This window comes from Cherax quadricarinatus, chromosome 6 (assembly GCF_038502225.1).
Source record: "Cherax quadricarinatus isolate ZL_2023a chromosome 6, ASM3850222v1, whole genome shotgun sequence".
Lineage (NCBI taxonomy): Eukaryota > Metazoa > Arthropoda > Malacostraca > Decapoda > Parastacidae > Cherax > Cherax quadricarinatus.
Genome location: NC_091297.1, coordinates 17,414,301 through 17,433,281, shown reverse-complemented (window position 1 = coordinate 17,433,281; position 18,981 = coordinate 17,414,301). Strand labels below are relative to the sequence as shown.

Below are 18,981 nucleotides of genomic sequence, written 5' to 3'. Positions count from 1 at the left end.
TAAGTGAAATAGCATTACAGTCAATTGGAAGGTTTGTGCAGTGTGAGTTGACAGAGCATGATCGATTCGTTTTGGAAGGGCCGATAACGGAGTGCGAGACATGGGAAGCTTTATCCGGGGCGCAATTAGGTAAGGCACCAGGAATTGATGGGTTGCCCAGTGACTTTTATCTCCAAAATTGGAGCGTTTTAAAAGAATTTTTGGTAAGATTATTCAATATCCTTAAGCGGGATCGGGTTTTAGGGGCACAGCAGCGGATGGCTGTGGTCGTTTTAGTGCCTAAAGGTGAGCCATTAACAGTTAAAGACTATCGTGCTATTTCGTTATTGTGTGGTGATTATAAGATTTTTGCAAGAATTTTAGCTAACAGAATAAAAAAAGGTCCTGGGTAAAGTGATCGATAAGGGACAATATGGGGTGCCGGGAAGGTCTATGTATGACGGGCAAGGTTTGATTAGAAGTTTTATTGAAGAAAGAGTAAAATTGGGAGTGGGGGGGGGGTGTTGGCTATAGATTGGGAGGCGGCATATGATAGTGTAGAAAGGGAAGCGTTATGGAAGATTATGAGATGGCAGGGGTTTGGAGAGGAAATTATATCTTGGGCCAAATTAATGTATCAAGATGCATCCTTGCGGGTGCAGGTAAATGGAAGGTTAGGAGAACAAATTCAGATGAGCAGGGGTCTACGTCAAGGTTGTCCCCTTTCACAAATATTTTTTGCGTGTTTACAGGATCCCTTTTATAGAGGAATTAGGGTCTTATTGGCAGCAAATGGGGTTGGTGACGAAAGGGGTGGGGGGGCTGGCATTGTTGGATATGTTGATGACACAACGATTTTAGTAAGTGGTAACAGGGATTTGCCTCGGGTGGAAAAGTTAGTAAATGTTTTTGAAAAGGCTTCTGGCATGTCAATTAATAAGGAGAAAACGAAGTATATGGATCTTGGAGATAGGTTAAGTGAGGAATGTGAAGTAGTTGAAAGGTGGAAAAAGGTGGACCAATTACTGATATGTGGGATCGTTTATATAAGTGATATCAAGTTAGCACAACAAATAAATTCAGTGCGTATTGTAGATGGTGTACTGAAGCGCCTCAGTGGTTTACGAGCTGCACACTTAACTTTGCATCAAAGAGTTTACCTGGAGTTTACCTGGAGAGAGTTTCGGGGGTCAACGCCCCCGCGGCCCGGTCTGTGACCAGGCCTCCTGGTGGATCAGCCCCTGATCAACCAGGCTGTTGCTGCTGGCTGCAGGCAAACCAACGTACGAGCCACAGCCCGGCTGATCAGGAACTGACTTTAGGTGATTGTCCAGTGCCAGCTTGAAGACTGCCAGGGGTCTGTTGGTAATCCCCCTTATGTATGCTGGGAGGCAGTTGAACAGTCTCGGGCCCCTGACACTTATTGTATGGTCTCTTAACGTGCCAGTGACACCCCTGCTTTTCATTGGGGGGATGGTGCATCGTCTGCCAAGTCTTTTGCTTTCGTAGTGAGTGATTTTCGTGTGCAAGTTCGGTACTAGTCCCTCTAGGATTTTCCAGGTGTATATAATCATGTATCTCTCCCTCCTGCATTCCAGGGAATACAGGTTTAGAAACCTCAAGCGCTCCCAGTAATTGAGGTGTTTTATCTCCGTTATGCGGGCCGTGAAAGTTCTCTGTACATTTTCTAGGTCGGCAATTTCACCTGCCTTGAAAGGTACTGTTAGAGTGCAGCAATATTCCAGCCTAGATAGAACAAGTGACCTGAAGAGTGTCATCATGGGCTTGGCCTCCCTAGTTTTGAAGGTTCTCATTATCCATCCTGTCATTTTTCTAGCAGATGCGATTGATACAATGTTATGGTCCTTGAAGGTGAGATCCTCCGACATAATCACTCCCAGGTCTTTGACGTTGGTGTTTCGCTCTATTTTGTGGCCAGAATTTGTTTTGTACTCTGATGAAGATTTAATTTCTTCATGTTTACCATATCTGAGTAATTGAAATTTCTCATCGTTGAACTTCACATTGTTTTCCGCAGCCCACTGAAAGATTTGGTTGATGTCCGCCTGGAGCCTTGCAGTTTCTGCAATGGAAGACACTGTCATGCAGATTCGGGTGTCATCTGCAAAGGAAGACACGGTGCTGTGGCTGACATCCTTGTCTATGTCGGATATGAGGATGAGGAACAAGATGGGAGCTAGTACTGTGCCTTGTGGAACAGAGCTTTTCACCGTAGCTGCCTCGGACTTTACTCTGTTGACGACTACTCTCTGTGTTCTGTTAGTGAGGAAATTATAGATCCATCGACCGACTTTTCCTGTTATTCCTTTAGCACGCATTTTGTGCGCTATTACGCCATGGTCACACTTGTCGAAGGCTTTTGCAAAGTCTGTATATATTACATCTGCATTCTTTTTGTCTTCTAGTGCATTTAGGACCTTGTCGTAGTGATCCAATAGTTGAGACAGACAGGAGCGACCTGTTCTAAACCCATGTTGCCCTGGGTTGTGTAACTGATGGGTTTCTAGATGGGTGGTGATCTTGCTTCTTAGGACCCTTTCAAAGATTTTTATGATATGGGATGTTAGTGCTATTGGTCTGTAGTTCTTTGCTGTTGCTTTACTGCCCCCTTTGTGGAGTGGGGCTATGTCTGTTGTTTTTAGTAACTGAGGGACGACCCCCGTGTCCATGCTCCCTCTCCATAGGATGGAAAAGGCTCGTGATAGGGGCTTCTTGCAGTTCTTGATGAACACAGAGTTCCATGAGTCTGGCCCTGGGGCAGAGTGCATGGGCATGTCATTTATCGCCTGTTCGAAGTCATTTGGCGTCAGGATAACATCGGATAGGCTTGTGTTAGTCAAATTTTGTGGCTCTCTCATAAAAAATTCATTTTGGTCTTCGACTCTCAGTCTGGTTAGCGGCTTGCTAAAAACTGAGTCATATTGGGACTTGAGTAGCTCACTCATTTCCTTGCTGTCATCTGTGTAGGACCCATCTTGTTTAAGTAGGGGCCCAATACTGGACGTTGTTCTCGATTTTGATTTGGCATAGGAGAAGAAATACTTTGGGTTTCTTTCGATTTCATTTATGGCTTTTAGTTCTTCCCGCGATTCCTGACTCCTAAAGGATTCTTTTAGCTTAAGTTCGATGCTTGCTATTTCTCTGACCAGTGTCTCCCTGCGCCTTTCAGATATATTGACCTCTTTTAGCCGCTCTGTTATTCTTTTCCGTCGCCTGTAAAGGGAGCGCCTGTCTCTTTCTATTTTACATCTACTCCTCCTTTTTCTTAGAGGAATAAGCCTTGTGCATACATCGAGTGCCACCGAGTTAATCTGTTCTAGGCATAAGTTTGGGTCTGTGTTGCTTAGTATATCTTCCCAGCTTATATCGGTTAGGACTTGGTTTACTTGGTCCCACTTTATGTTTTTGTTATTGAAGTTGAATTTGGTGAATGCTCCCTCGTGACTAGTCTCATTTTGTCGGTCTGGGGCTCCATGCATACATGTCTGAACCTCAATTATGTTGTGATCTGAGTATATTGTTTTTGATATGGTGACATTTCTTATCAGATCATCATTGTTAGTGAAGATGAGGTCTAGTGTATTCTCCAGTCTTGTAGGCTCTATTATTTGCTGGTTTAAATTGAATTTTGTGCAGAGATTTAAAAGCTCGTGTGAGTGTGAGTTTTCATCAGAGCTGCCTCCTGGTGTTATTACTGCAACAATATTATTTGCTATATTCCTCCATTTTAGGTGCCTCAAGTTGAAATCCCCCAGGAGCAAGATGTTGGGTGCAGGAGCTGGAAGATTTTCCAGACAGTGGTCAATTTTTAACAGCTGTTCCTGGAATTGCTGGGATGTTGCATCCGGAGGCTTGTAGACTACCACAATGACTAGGTTTTGGTTCTCGACCTTTACTGCTAAAACTTCCACTACGTCATTTGAGGCATTAAGCAGTTCTGTGCAAACAAGTGACTCTGCAATGTACAGGCCAACCCCCCCCTTTTGCCTGTTCACTCTGTCACATCTGTATAGGTTGTAACCTGGGATCCATACTTCGTTGTCCAAGTGATCCTTTATGTGGGTCTCAGTGAAAGCCGCGAACATTGCCTTTGCCTCTGCAAGCAGTCCACGGATGAAAGGTATTTTGTTGTTTGTAGCTGGCTTTAGACCCTGTATATTTGCAAAGAAGAATGTTATCGGACTGGTGGTATTGTTGGTACTGGGGGGGGATTTTTTTTCCATGGGGTTGGTGACGAAAGGGGTGGGGGGGTTGGTGACGAAAGGGGTGGGGGGGCTGGCATTGTTGGATATGTTGATGACACAACGATTTTAGTAAGTGGTATCAGGGATTTGCCTCGGGTGGAAAAGTTAGTAAATGTTTTTGAAAAGGCTTCTGGCATGTCAATTAATAAGGAGAAAACGAAGTATATGGATCTTGGGGATAGGTTAAGTGAGGAATGTGAAGTAGTTGAAAGGTGGAAAAAGGTGGACCAATTACTGATATGTGGGATCGTTTATGTAAGTGATATCAAGTTAGCACAACAAATAAATTCAGTGCGTATTGTAGATGGTGTACTGAAGCGCATCAGTGGTTTACGAGCTGCACACTTAACTTTGCATCAAAGAGTAATTACAACGAATGTCCTATTATATAGTAAACTTTGGCATGTAGCAGCAATATATCCGATACTTCGTAGTGAGATACAAAGGTTACAAAAGCGCGTTTTTAGATTCATTTGGGGTACTGGAAGCGAATGGTTAGGTAGAGCGGTTGTCACACTCCCGGTTGGCCGAGGAGGGCTGGGTCTTATAGCTGTTGAAAAGAGGATTATGAGTGTGTATTTGAAACGTAGTTATAAGCGGGAGGGGGGGGGGGCGAGGGAAGGCGGACTTCATAAGATACGTCAGGATATGCAACGGTGGTGGGTGGGTAGGGAGTTCATAATAGGTGAGGCAATGTTACGGGTCATCATAAACATGAGCGATCCTTCACATATTAAATTGGGAAACCTTGATAGGGTGGAAGGTAAGGCAGTGGTAGAAGGTGTTTATCCGATGTATGATTGGCGTAATATCTGGGGGCGTTTGAACAAATTACGTTTAAAACCTAAAGTACGAGAAGTAAGGTATAGATTTTTACATGGGATCTTACCGTCTGGAATGGTTTTATTCCATAAGAGAATACGGGAGGATGGGATATGCAAGGCTTGTGGTGGATGGGAGACTGTTTTCCATATAGTGTATTTTTGCGAATGTATTGAACTAATAAGGGTTTGGTTGGGTAAGGTAATAAGGTTAGTGGGAGGGGGGGGTTTGCAGGTGTTGAGGGTTTTAAGCTTAGACATATGTGGGGTGAATCAGATGGTAGAGAATGCGGTAGGGTATATAATTACAGATTATATTTATATGTCTTGGGCTATGAGAGGAGCGAACGTGTGTGAAAGAATTAATGCATTAACAGCAACTTTTTATAGGACAAAGTGTAGAAATAAGGAGGTGTATGGGGGGAGATGGGAGAGGGATTTAAGTGAGGGTTATAGGAATTTCACTTTACGGGATTTACGGGAGTTGACAGGCAGGTAAGGGGGATGAAATGGGCTGGTTTCCTAGAATGGGCGGTAGCATGATGAGTTTGATGAATGTTATATGAGGTATGTCCGGGGTGCAATTTTAACATTATTTGTTCAGAGTGTTTCAAGTACAATACAGTTATATTTGGAATTATCGACTTATAACTATGTATGTGTATGTGTGTATATATATGCATGTGTTGTATGTGTGTGTGTACTTGTGTATGTATGTATGTATATATGTATGTGTATGTATATATATATGTATGTATATATATATATATATATATATATATATATATATATATATATATATATATATATATATTTATATATATATATATATATATATATATATGTATGTATGTATATATATGTATATGTATGTATTGTATGTATGTTTACTTTCTTGTATATACCTTTAATGTTTTTTCTCATGAACATTTTCAATGATATTCAATACATATTTTCTATGCGCATTTATGATTTTGATACAATGTGTAAATGTCAAAAAGGGCTTTTTATGTTTCAGTTTAATTTACAATGTATTTTTGTAAGCACAATTGATTTGGTGCCAATAGAAGCATAGTGTGTTTTGATATATTTGAGTATTGTTTTTCTTTTTAATTTGTCTAGATGGTGGCAATACTATGTATGTAGTTTAAGAGTTTTACGAACCTTGAAGTTGTAAGAATGGATGAATTATTCGTGGTTGAGTTGACGTAATATTATAACTGACGTTGTAAGTGATTGTGTTCAATTAGACAACATACTTTATATACTTATTTATATGTATGTACATGAATGGTAAATTGAAGTCTGATTTTAAAGGTGAAGAGTGGGTTTTCCTTTTTTATTGTTCTTTTTTTCTCTTTATGGTAATCATGTACACCAACAAATATGGTTAGGGGAATGTGGTAAAATTTTCGTGTTGATTAGACATTTATAATACAGATGAAATACTAGGCTTAGGTTAGGGTAAATTTATGATAATTGTGGAATGTTCTTTTGATTCAAACTGCTCTTTATTATACTTTTATTTTATTATTCTAGTGTAAATTAAGAGCAAGGATGATTAATTTGAGGAAGAGTTAATATAGGTTTGTATGTTTTTGCGAAAGTTAACTTATCCACATGTAGCTAGTATAGGACAATTTTAAGCTTCGGTATCTGATTTTATATGTAGGTAATAGTGGTCATATTTGTTATATTGTTATGTTATTCGTTGATGTTTCAATACCTAATGTAACGTTTTTTCAGTTATTTGTTCATATATTGTCATCTTTAGGGTTTTTCCTTTTGTCTATTGTCTATTGTTGGTTTTAAATAAAAAAAAAAAAAAAAAAAAATCAATTAAGGACCTAACATAGGCTATGTACATCATTCTCACGATTCTCACATTTGCACCCTAGTTGGGATTGTAGCCAGCAACAGCTTTGAGAGCATTTAGCCTAGCTTTACATTTCTTGTTTAGTTGTGGTATAGTGGATTTGTTAAAGGGTACATCTACACCAAGATATCTGTAAGTTTAACGTAGCTAATGATTTCACCCTGCAAATAGATGGGTGGGGGATGTCGTTTGCTTGTTAATATCTTAGTTTTAGAGGAAGATATTATGAGGCCTAGTCGATTACAAATTGCTTGAACTTCATTAAGAATGGTATTCATCTTCTTATGCCCTGTTGTATGGATCATGATATCATCAGCATAGCTTATAGGCCTTTTATGTGCATTAAGTTTTTACATAGTGTGAGATGGACACAAGGAACATCAAAGAGTGATCTGTGCCTTGTGTTATGGTCATGTGTACTGTTGAGGTTGGCAAGGAGACGTTTGAGTGGAGGGTTTATATCCGAGTTTAGTGTTCTATGTATGTAGTAGGTACAATAATAAGTATGGATATTTTGTATGGTGAGTAAGATTAGAGTTTTGAATATTGGTGGAGTGTCCTGCGTGTAGTGGGAATTTGTTATTCTGACTGCAGCCTTTTGTTGGGTAATTAATGGTCTGAGATGATTTATTGTTGAGCCTCATGCACAAATTCCATAGGTGAGATAGATAGGGGTAAATAAGTGAGTGATATAGGGCCAGGAGGGCTGACTGTGGAACATAGTACCATATCTTCGATAGTATGCCTACGGTCTTGGAAATTTTCTTGGAAATGCGTTGTATATGTGTTTGGAATTTGAGTATTATCAAGGTGGATTCCTAAGAATTTTCCCTCTGAGCTTTGTGATAGGTGATCCGTTTATCTGATATTATGTTAAGTGGAGTATCTGTAGTTCTGTTCCCAAACTAGATGAAGTAGGTTATGTTAATATTGAGAGTAAGTTTGTTAATCATCATCCAGGTAGATATTTTCTGTAATTCGGTATTTACAGTATTGGCTAGTATGACTGGGCTTGGGTGAGAGAAGACGTATGTAGTGTCATCTGCAAATAGTGTGGGTTTGAGTAGTTTAGATGCATTTGATAGGTCGTCTATGTAAACGAGAAAAAGAGGGCCAAGGACACTTCTCTGTGTGACACCAACTGTAATTAGTTGTGTGGAAGAGTTTGTTCCATATGTGTACACATATTGGCTTCTGTTGCTAAGGTATGACTTTAGGTAGTTGAGGGAGTGCCCAGTTATACCATAGTGTGATAATTTTGTGCAGCAAATCATGGTCAACTGTATCAAAAGCTTTACGTAAATCAATGAAGAGCCCCAATGGGACTTTTTTTCTCGAGCGCAATGCATATTTATTGTAGCATGTGTATAATAGCATCATTCGTATTTCTATTGGGCCTGAACTCAAACTGACAGGGGTTGAGTATGTTGTGGGAGATGAGGTAGGAATAGACTTGTCTATGAATTAATTTTTCAAAGATTTTAGAAAGAGTGTGTAAGTTGGATATTGGCTTATAGTTATTCAAGTCTATTTGATCTCCTCCTCATGTAGTCTTTAAGTATTAGTTTAGTCTGCTCGAAATGGTATTGGCTTTCTTTGTACCAATCAAATTATAAAATATAAACACAAATTGTAACCCTTGCAAAGAAATAAACTGTTGTTTTGAGTATGAGTGCGGGTTGTGTGCTGGTGTGTGAGGCAGCGAGAGGCAAGCAACACCAGGGAACAACACACTCTCATAACCTCACTATATCAGCACCCCAGAACACCACCAAGTGGTCACCAGGACCATAAGTCACCAGGACCACCAGTCACCAGGACCACCAGTCACCAGGACCACTAGTCACCAGGACCACCAGTCACCAGGACCACTAGTCACCAGGACCACCAGTCACCAGGACCACCAGTCACCAGGACCACCAGTCACCAGGACCACCAGTCACCAGGACCACCAGTCGCCAGGACCACCAGTCGCCAGGACCACCAGTCGCCAGGACCACCAGTCACCAGGACCACCAGTCACCAGGACCACTAGTCACCAGGACCTCTCACCTCACTGAAAATGTAATAATGATAAGTGAGCCATTAATGTTTTTGTTTACACCTTGTGTTTACAGAGGCCTAATACCCTACATAATTTTATATAGTAAATTATGTAGTATTGAATCTACTAGTTCAGTAAGCATCAAATATACCTTACCGATGACATTAAATTTATTGAATAATTTTGTAATTAGGTTTTTAACTATTATTTTTTTTCCGGTCACTATCCTGTGCTAGATAAAAAGTTTACAAACCCCACATCTATGTACTTTTCTTTAAGGTGCCAGAAATGCTGTGCATACTATAGGCTTTCTGTAGGCAATGTGCATTTATCAAGTTAGTAAGTTTATTCAGGTACAGGTACACATAAATACAGTTAAATAAATTATCATACATAGCAACATATGTGTAGATTACCTAGGATAACCCAAAAAAATCAAAGTGACTAACTTGCATTTGATTTTTCTAATAGTTATTGACAACTACTTAAGGTATACTTACAGACCATAACTGACATCAATGACATACTCCTATATAGAAAGCCTCTTGTTGTGCAGAGCGTTTCCTGCAAAATAGGTAAATTTTGTCCCCAGGATGCGACCCATACCAGTCGACTAACACCCAGGTACCTATTTTACTGATAAGTGAACAGCAGGTATAATAATAATAATATAATAATATCTGTATTTACTACAAGTACAAGGTATACAGACCATAGCTGATATCAGTGACGTACTACTATATAGAAAGCCCCTGTTATGCTGAGCATTTTGGGCAAATTAGGTCAGTTTTGTCCCAGGATGCAACCCACACCAGTCGGCTAACACCCAGGTACCCATTTTACTGATGGGTGAACATAGACAACTGGTGTAAGGAAACACGTTCAATGTTTCCACCCCTTCACTGGGCATCGAACCTAGACCCCTTAACATGTGAGGCGAGAGCTTTTGCCACCAACGTCAAAGACCTGGGAGTGATCATGTCGGAGGATCTCACCTTCAAGGACCATAACATTGTATCAATCGCATCTGCTAGAAAAATGACAGGATGGATAATGAGAACCTTCAAAACTAGGGAGGCCAAGCCCATGATGACACTCTTCAGGTCACTTGTTCTATCTAGGCTGGAATATTGCTGCACACTAACAGCACCTTTCAAGGCAGGTGAAATTGCCGACCTAGAAAATGTACAGAGAACTTTCACGGCGCGCATAACGGAGATAAAACACCTCAATTATTGGGAGCGCTTGAGGTTCCTAAACCTTTATTCCCTGGAACAGATTAGATAAGTGCCCTTAATACATATATACGTGTGGTGCATATAGTGTACGTTACTATTATATTGTACATTATTATTTTTATTATTTTTCATCACTAGCTAATGCCAACTACCTCCAATACTCTATAACTTTCTTACTGCTATTAATTGCTCATAATTTTAAATTAAAAGTCAAATCTTACTCCAAATTAATAATATTAATTTTTTCTTACCTGTCCATTTAATTTTGTTTATCACTACTTGTTTTTTTAGTCACTTTACATTGTGTATGCAATTAGTGTATATTCCAATTACTTTTTTGCAAGTACCAAAACTATCTTTTGCTAGCTAGTACCAACTACCTCATTTTTTTTTACTTTTATTGTGCAATAAACTGCTCAATTTATCTAATATTACAAATCAGATCTTACTCCTAAACCAATATTATTTCATAGTGACCATCTGTCCATTTAACTTTGTTTACCATTACTTAATTTTAGTCCCTTATATATTTTCTCCTTTATTTTAGCTTTATATAACTACCCTAGCTTATACATTCACAATTGTTAAAATAATCAAGGTGCTATTCTCAGGTGCTAAAGTAGAACAAGTTCACAATTTTGCCATTATATTCCAAAGCTCATTTATTTTATAGTACTACCTACTATCATATTCCCAAGCTCCATTATTTGATCATCACTTTATTTGTACTAGTCCCTTTTATATTGTCTCCTTTATTTTAGCTTAAAAAAAAAAAAAACTACCTTAGCTCATTATTTTACATTTGTTAAATAATTCAGGTGCTATTTTTTAGCTTAAGACTATTTACTTTGTTTTATACTTAATTCTAACTATAGATTCACTACAAATCTTATGATTACAAGCATTGATCCAGATACCAACCTCTTATTTAATGACTTAAATGAATCAAACAGTTACTGTAATTACTACACTGCAGAACAATCAAAGGCACTTCTCAGTGCCAACAACAATATAACTATCTTTAACTACAATATCAGATCTTTAAGCAAGCATTACAATGACCTCATAGCATTACTAAATTCCTTACATGCCAATATGTCCATCATTACACTAACTGAAACCTGGCTAAAGCCTGATAGTACAGATGTCTATGCCATTCCTGGTTACACAGCCATACATAACTGTAGGCCAGACCAGCAAGGGGGTGGCACAGCCATATACTACTCAGACCAACTAGAATGTATCACTAATACTTGCACAAGAGATGAACATGGGGAATATATAATAGCCAAATTCAAATCCAAATACCTACAAAAACCTCTCACATTGATAAACATCTACAGAGTTCCACAGTCAAACATTAGCCAATTTAGTCAAAACCTAGGAAGTATGATAACTGATGCACGCATGAACAAAGATCACTTACTACTCTCAGGTGACTTCAATATAAATCTCCTGCAAGACCAGGACCCACACGTTACTGAATTCACAAACACAATGAGTAACTGTATGTTGCTACCAACAGTAACAAAACCTACAAGAGTCACAGAGACTAGTGTTTCCCTACTTGACCACATCTGGACCAACACCATATCCCCTTTAAAATCAGGCATAATTACAGATAATACCACAGACCACTACCCTACTTTCCTCATAACAACTCTTGGTAAATTACCCCAAGACACTACTAAAGTCACCTTCAGACTTCACAATGAGGCAGCCATTAATAACTTCACAACAGCAGTAGCAAACATTGACTGGCACACTGAGCTAGAAATCAATACAGATATTGACGAATGTATTAATAATTTTCTAAAAAAGACTCAATACCTCTATAACAAGCACTGCCCTAAAAAAACTAAGCAGATGACAGCTAAGAGACTGAACAGTCCCTGGCTAACACCCAGCATTCTCAAATCCATAAATACAAAACACCAATATGAAAAACAGTACAAAATGGGTCACATAACCAGAGACCAAACAAAACGTTACTCGTCAATCCTAACCAGCCTGATAAGAAGGGCAAAAAAATTGTATTATGAGAACAGATTATCCAACTTACGAGGTGATATAAAAAAGACCTGGAAAACCCTATCAGAAATTCTGGGAACAAAAAAGATATCGCGAAATAGCGAAATAAAATTAGCAAAATCAGATGAACCCCAACTCCCACCAACAGAAACAGCAAACAGACTCAATGATTTCTTCTCCACTATAGGACAAAACCTTGCCAATAAAATCCCAAGCTCAGATACCCCACCAAATGACTACCTCACCGGCAACTACCCGAACACACTGTTCCTAGCTCCGACTAACCCATACGAAGTCTCCCTTATTATCAACGCACTAAAAAACAAGGCAGGAGATTTAAATACCTTACCACCCTTTATATACAAAAAAGTGTCACAAGTGCTATCACCAATCATTGCAACACTCTTTAACAAATCCATTGAATCCTCCACCTTCCCTACAGTACTCAAAATAGCAAGGGTCACCCCGATCCACAAAGGAGGAGACCAAACAGAGTTGAATAACTATAGGCCAATATCCAACTTACACCCTCTCTCAAAAATCTTCGAAAAATTAATTCATAAACGAATCTACTCCTACCTTATCTCCCAAAACATACTCAACCCCTGCCAATTTGGATTCAGGCCTAATAAAAATACTAATGATGCTATTATACACATGCTAGAACATATATACACTGCAATAGAGAAAAAAGAAGTCCCACTGGGGATCTTCATTGACTTACGTAAAGCTTTTGATACAGTTGACCATGACTTGCTCCACGTAAAATTGTCACACTATGGTATAAGAGGGCACTCCCTCAACTACCTCAAGTCATACCTCAGCAACAGAAGCCAATATGTGTACGCAAATGGGGCAAACTCTTCTGCACAACCAATTACAGTTGGTGTCCCACAGGGAAGTGTCCTTGGCCCTCTTCTCTTTCTCCTATACATAAATGACCTACCAAATGCTTCTCAATTACTCAAACCCACACTATTTGCTGATGACACAACATACGTCTTCTCCCACCCGAGCCCAGTCACGCTAGCCAATACTGTAAATACCGAATTACAGAAAATATCTACCTGGATGAGTACTAACAAACTTACACTAAACATTGACTAAACCTACTTCATTCAGTTTGGTAACAGAGCTACAGATGTCCCTCTTAACATAATGATAAACGGATCACCTATCACAAAGCTAATAGAGGGAAAATTCTTAGGAATCCACCTTGATAATAGACTCAAATTTCATACACATATACAACAAATTTCTAAGAAAATTTCCAAGACTGTAGGCATACTATCGAAGATACGGTACTATGCTCCACAGTCAGCCCTCCTGGCCCTATATCACTCTCTTATTTACCCCTATCTCACCTATGGAATTTGTGCATGGGGCTCAACAACAAGTAACCATCTCAGACCACTAATTACCCAACAAAAGGCTGCAGTTAGAATGATAACAAGTTCTCACTACAGGCAGCACACTCCACCAATATTCAATACACTCAACCTACTCACCATACAAAACATCCATACTTATTACTGCACCTATTACATACATAGAACACTCAACTCTGATATTAACCCTCCCCTCAAACATCTCCTTGCCAACCTCAACAGAACACATGACCATAACACAAGGCACAGATCACTCTTTGATATTCCTCGTGTCCATCTCACGCTATGCAAAAACTCAATGCACATAAAAGGCCCTAAAATCTGGAATTCATTACCTGTAAATATAAAAGAAACACTACCTGTTTATAAATTCAAGTCTCTTCTCAAAGATCACTTACTCACCCAAAACCAAATAAATACTGAATAACTGAACCTTATAAATTGTATATCTTAAATGTTTCTCTCAATTATATCACATAAATGTTAAACCTAAAACCCAATCTAACTTTATTATTTTTTAAATACACTACCTAACAGAATACTCCATTCTACGGAATTTATAACAATGCATGCAGCCATATGACCTGTCTTTGTAATACTCACTTGTGCTTTATAGTAATCAGTTTACATTAATGTTTTTCACTGATTTCATCATTGCTTAGTTAACCCTTTCAGGGTCCAAGGCCCAAATCTGGAGTCACGCACCAGTGTCCAAGATATTTCACAAAAAAAAAATTGTTATTTTTTCTTATGAAATCGTAGAGAATCTTTTTGTGAAGGTAATAAAACAAAAAGTACGAAATTTGGTGGAAAATTGACGAAATTATGCTCTCGCGAATTTTGATGTGTCAGCGATATTTACGAATCGGCGATTTTGCCGACTTTGACTCCCATTTTACGCCAATTACATTATTCCAATCAACCAAATTCTTAGCTATTTCACTAGTATTACTTCTATTCTATCGATTGAGCACAAGAAATCGCCAAGTCAACTGTTTCAACTACAAAATAAAGTGATCGGAAATTGTTAATTTGGCCAATTTAACACAAAGTTCAAAATATTCCAATTTCAAAATAGGGTCCAGAATGAACAATGTAGGCATTCCTGGCACTAAACTAACATTTCCTCTGTTCATTAGTTATGTTTTGAGGCTTTACAAATAAATTCCATTTTGATTTTTTATTCACATAATGAATTTTTATTCACACCAAAAAATAGAAGATTTACTGTTATGCAATACTGTAATAATTGTATAAATATCATCACCATATTTGTGAATGTATATTAGACCCACCAGAGGCCCAAATGTACCACTCACAGTTTATCAGAGTGAGCTGAGCTCATGGCGTAGATCTACGGTTTGGACCCTGAACGTAAAGCCGTAGATCTACGGGACGGACCCTGAAAGGGTTAATCTTAAGTTAATTTTAAGCCAGCCCGTAATGCTATGCATAGTATAAGTGGCTTTGGCATGCTGCTCTTATCTGTATTTTTTTTGTACCTCTGTAAGTGTGCTCAAATTATAAATAAAATAAAATAAAAAAATAAAATAAAATATACACCTGGAAAATCCTAGAGGGACTAGTACCGAACTTGCACACGAAAATCACTCACTACGAAAGCAAAAGACTTGGCAGACGATGCACCATCCTCCCAATGAAAAGCAGGGGTGTCACTAGCACGTTAAGAGACCATACAATAAGTGTCAGGGGTCCAAGACTTTTCAACTGCCTCCCAGCATACATAAGGGGGATTACCAACAGACCCCTGGCAGTCTTCAAGCTGGCACTGGACAAGCACCTAAAGTCAGTTCCGGATCAGCTGGGCTGTGGCTCGTACGTTGGTTTGCGTGCAGCCAGCAGCAACAGCCTGGTAGATCAGGCTCTGATCCACCAGGAGGCCTGGTCACAGACCGGGCCGTGGGGGCGTTGACCCCCGGAACTCTATCCAGGTAAACTCCAGGTAAACCACACCACAGGGCACCATATCTTAAGTAAGTACGTCCCACTGTACGTACCAAGGATTGAACTACGGACCTCACTGTGTGAACTGAGTGCACTAGCGATCGAGGGTGGAACTCGAGTCGTTATTTTGTACTTTTCAATACATACAACCTATATACATCATGAAATAAGTAATTATTGTTTGTGTAAATTGTTATTTTAGAAGATACTAGGAAAATGAATGCATCAATTTAGGTCATGCAGCACCCTGAGGCATGTCTAACACCTGGCCAAATATAAACATAGGCAAATACAAGTTTATTTCAATGTGATAACAATGTTTATACAGTAATGGGTGATACTGGATTGCATGATGAAAGCCCATGGTTATGCAGAGGATTTTGGGCAAGGTTAAGCTACAAAGACATATTGCCCATGATTGTGAGAAAAAAATTATTTTGGGTTATATTCTAGTAAGTTTATAGGAACTATTTTTTTTTTTTTTTCATTGATTGGATGACATTATAGGCACTATTTTTTGCATTAGATAACATTCAGCTCAAGAACTCGAGTTCAGTTCAGTTCAAGAACTCTAAAAAAATAATTTGGGTTATAGTCTGGAGTATACCTGGTAAGACTATTGGTAAGACTATTGGTAAGACTATTGGTAAGACTATTGGTAAGACTATTGGTAAGACTATTGGTAAGACTATTGGTAAGACTATTGGTAAGACTATTGGTAAGACTGTTGGTAAGACTGTTGGTAAGACTATTGGTAAGACTATTGGTAAGACTATTGGTAAGACTATTGGTAAGACTATTGGTAAGACTATTGGTAAGACTATTGGTAAGACTATTGGTAAGACTATTGGTAAGACTATTGGTAAGACTATTGGTAAGACTATTGGTAAGACTATTGGTAAGACTATTGGTAAGACTATTGGTAAGACTATTGGTAAGACTATTGGTAAGACTATTGGTAAGACTATAGGTACAATTTTTTACAGTGGATGTCATTCAATTTGTGAACTCGTATTCGTGAAGCAGTGACTATACCTGTATACCAAAAGAGGGTTTTGGGGGTCAATGCCCCCACAGCCCGGTCTGTGAGCAGGCCTTGGGGTGGATCAGAGCATGATCAACCGGGCTGTTACTGTTGGCCACGCTCAAACTGATATACGAACCACAGCTGGTCAGGTAATAACTTTAAGTGCCTGTCCAGTTCCTTCTTAAAGACAGCCAGGGGTCTATCGGTAATCCCCCGTACATATGCTGGGAGGCAGTTGAACAGTCTTTATAAGCAGTAATAGTTTCATAGTTTTAAAATAAGTCTGAAAAATAACAAGTGGCATTTTTAGATTAAGATACATAACCTAACCTTAACTAAACAATACCTAGCCTAGCATAACTTAACAAAACCTAACCATTTAGGTGCAGTCTGTGCATTGGTGAATTCGCCCATTTTGAGCCCTATTTTAAGCCAATTATATTGCTTCATTTGACCAAATACTTATCTTTTTCGCTAGTATACCTTTTATTCTATCGAATTTGGTAATTTGGCCAATTTTACACAAAACTAAAAAAATACCAATTAAAATACAGTGGACCCCTGCCTTACGAATGCATCGCGTTACGTTAAATCTGCCATACAAAGCATTTGAATGCAAAAATTTTGCCTCGCCTCACGATAAAAAACTCTCCTTACGTGATTCATCTGGGACGCGTCCCACATGTGGCCTCAGCTGCCCCGTGGGTGCCAGTGTTTACAAGCCAGCCAGTGCGGTCGCATCTAAGCATACATTTCATATTATCACAGTACATTTCATATTATCACAGTGTTTTTAGTGCTTGTAACTGCAAAATAAGTCACCATGGGCCCCAAGAAAGCTTCTAGTGCCAACCCTGTGGTAAAAAGGGTGAAAATTACTATGGAAATGAAGAAAGAGATAATTTCTAAGTACGAAAGTGGAGTGCATGTCTCAGAGCTGACCAGGTTGTGTACCAAACCCCAATCAACCATCGCTACTATCTTGGCCAACAAAATGGCAATCAAGGAAGCTGTTCTTGCAAAAGGTGCAACTTTGTTTTTCGAAACAGAGATCGCAAGTGATAGAAGATGTTGAGAGACTGTTATTGGTGTGGATAACAGATAGCAGGAGATAGCATCTCTCAAGCAATCATATGTGAAAAGGCTAGGGAGTTGCATGACGATTTAATTAGAAAAATACCTGCAACTAGTGGTGATGTGAGTGAAATTAAGACCAGCAAAGGTTGGTTTGAGAGATTTAAGAATCGTATTGGCATACATAGTGTGATAAGGCATGGTGAGGCTGCCAGTTCGAACCACAAAGCGGCTGAAAAATATGTGAAGGAATTCAAGGAGTACATAGACAATGAAGAATTGAAACCTGAACAAGTGTTTAATTGCGATGAAACAGGCCTGTTTTGGAAGAAAATGCCAAGCAGGACCTACATTACTCAGGAGGAAAAGGCACTCCCAGAACATAAGCCTATGAAAGACAGGCCTACTCTGTTGATGTGTGCTAATGTTAGTGGTGATTGCAAAGTGAAGCCTTTATTGGTGTATCACTCTGAAACTCCCAGAGCGTTCAGGCAAAACAATGTCCTCAAGGCTAATTTGTGTGTGCTGTGGAGGGCAAACAGTAAGGCATGAGTCACTAGGGACTTTTTCTATGACTGGTTACACCATGCATTTGCCCCCACTGAAAAATTACCTCCTGGAAAATAAATTGGACCTTAAGTGCCTCCTGGTATTAGACAAATGCTCTTGGTCAAACTTCAGACTTGGCAGAGCGACTTTCTGGGGACATGAGCTTCATTAAGGTCAAGTTTTGCCTCCTAATACCACTCCTCTCCTGCAGCCCATGGACCAGCAGGTCATTTCAAACTTCAAAAAACTCTACAAAAGTGCTTTGAAGTGACCTCAGACATTTGATTGACTCTGAGAGAGTTTTGGAAAGATCACTTTAGTATCCTCAGTTGTGTAAACCTTATAGGTAAGGCTTGGGAGGGAGTGACTAAGAGGACCTTGAACTCTGCTTGGAAAAAACTGTGCCCACAATGTGTAGAAGAAAGGGATTTTGAAGGGTTTAGGGATAACCCTGAGAAGCGTATATCAGTTATGGAATCCATTGTGGCATTGGGGTTGGAGGTTAGTGGGGAGGATGTGGAAGAGTTGGTGGAGGAGGACAATGAAGAACTAACCACTGATGAGCTGCAAGACCTGAGGAAACTGCTTCAGAGGAGGGGAGAGAAAAATTGAGGAAGTTGCCTACTTCAAAGATTAAGGAAATGTGTGCAAAGTGGGTTGAACTGCAAACCTGACACAGGTACTGCAAGCCGTGTTGGCAACCTGTACAATGACAATGTTATGG

The 18,981-nt window shown here is 39.2% G+C and overlaps 1 protein-coding gene across 4 annotated transcripts in view; it reads left to right on the top strand.

Moving 5' to 3' along the window:
• Window positions 1-7,287: 7,287 nt before the first annotated feature.
• LOC128692399 (zinc finger protein 28-like) overlaps window positions 7,288-18,981 on the top strand; it is a 47,912-nt gene continuing 36,218 nt past the window's right edge. Inside the window, exons 1-2 of one of the 4 annotated variants that reach the window (XM_070080719.1) lie at window positions 7,288-8,146; window positions 8,698-9,005. The gene's annotated coding sequence lies outside the window, so the exon portion shown is untranslated. Of the gene's footprint in view, window positions 8,147-8,244; window positions 9,019-18,981 lie in introns of those variants that run through there. The other 3 variants (XM_070080732.1, XM_053781562.2, XM_053781578.2) reach the window with 3 other exon arrangements.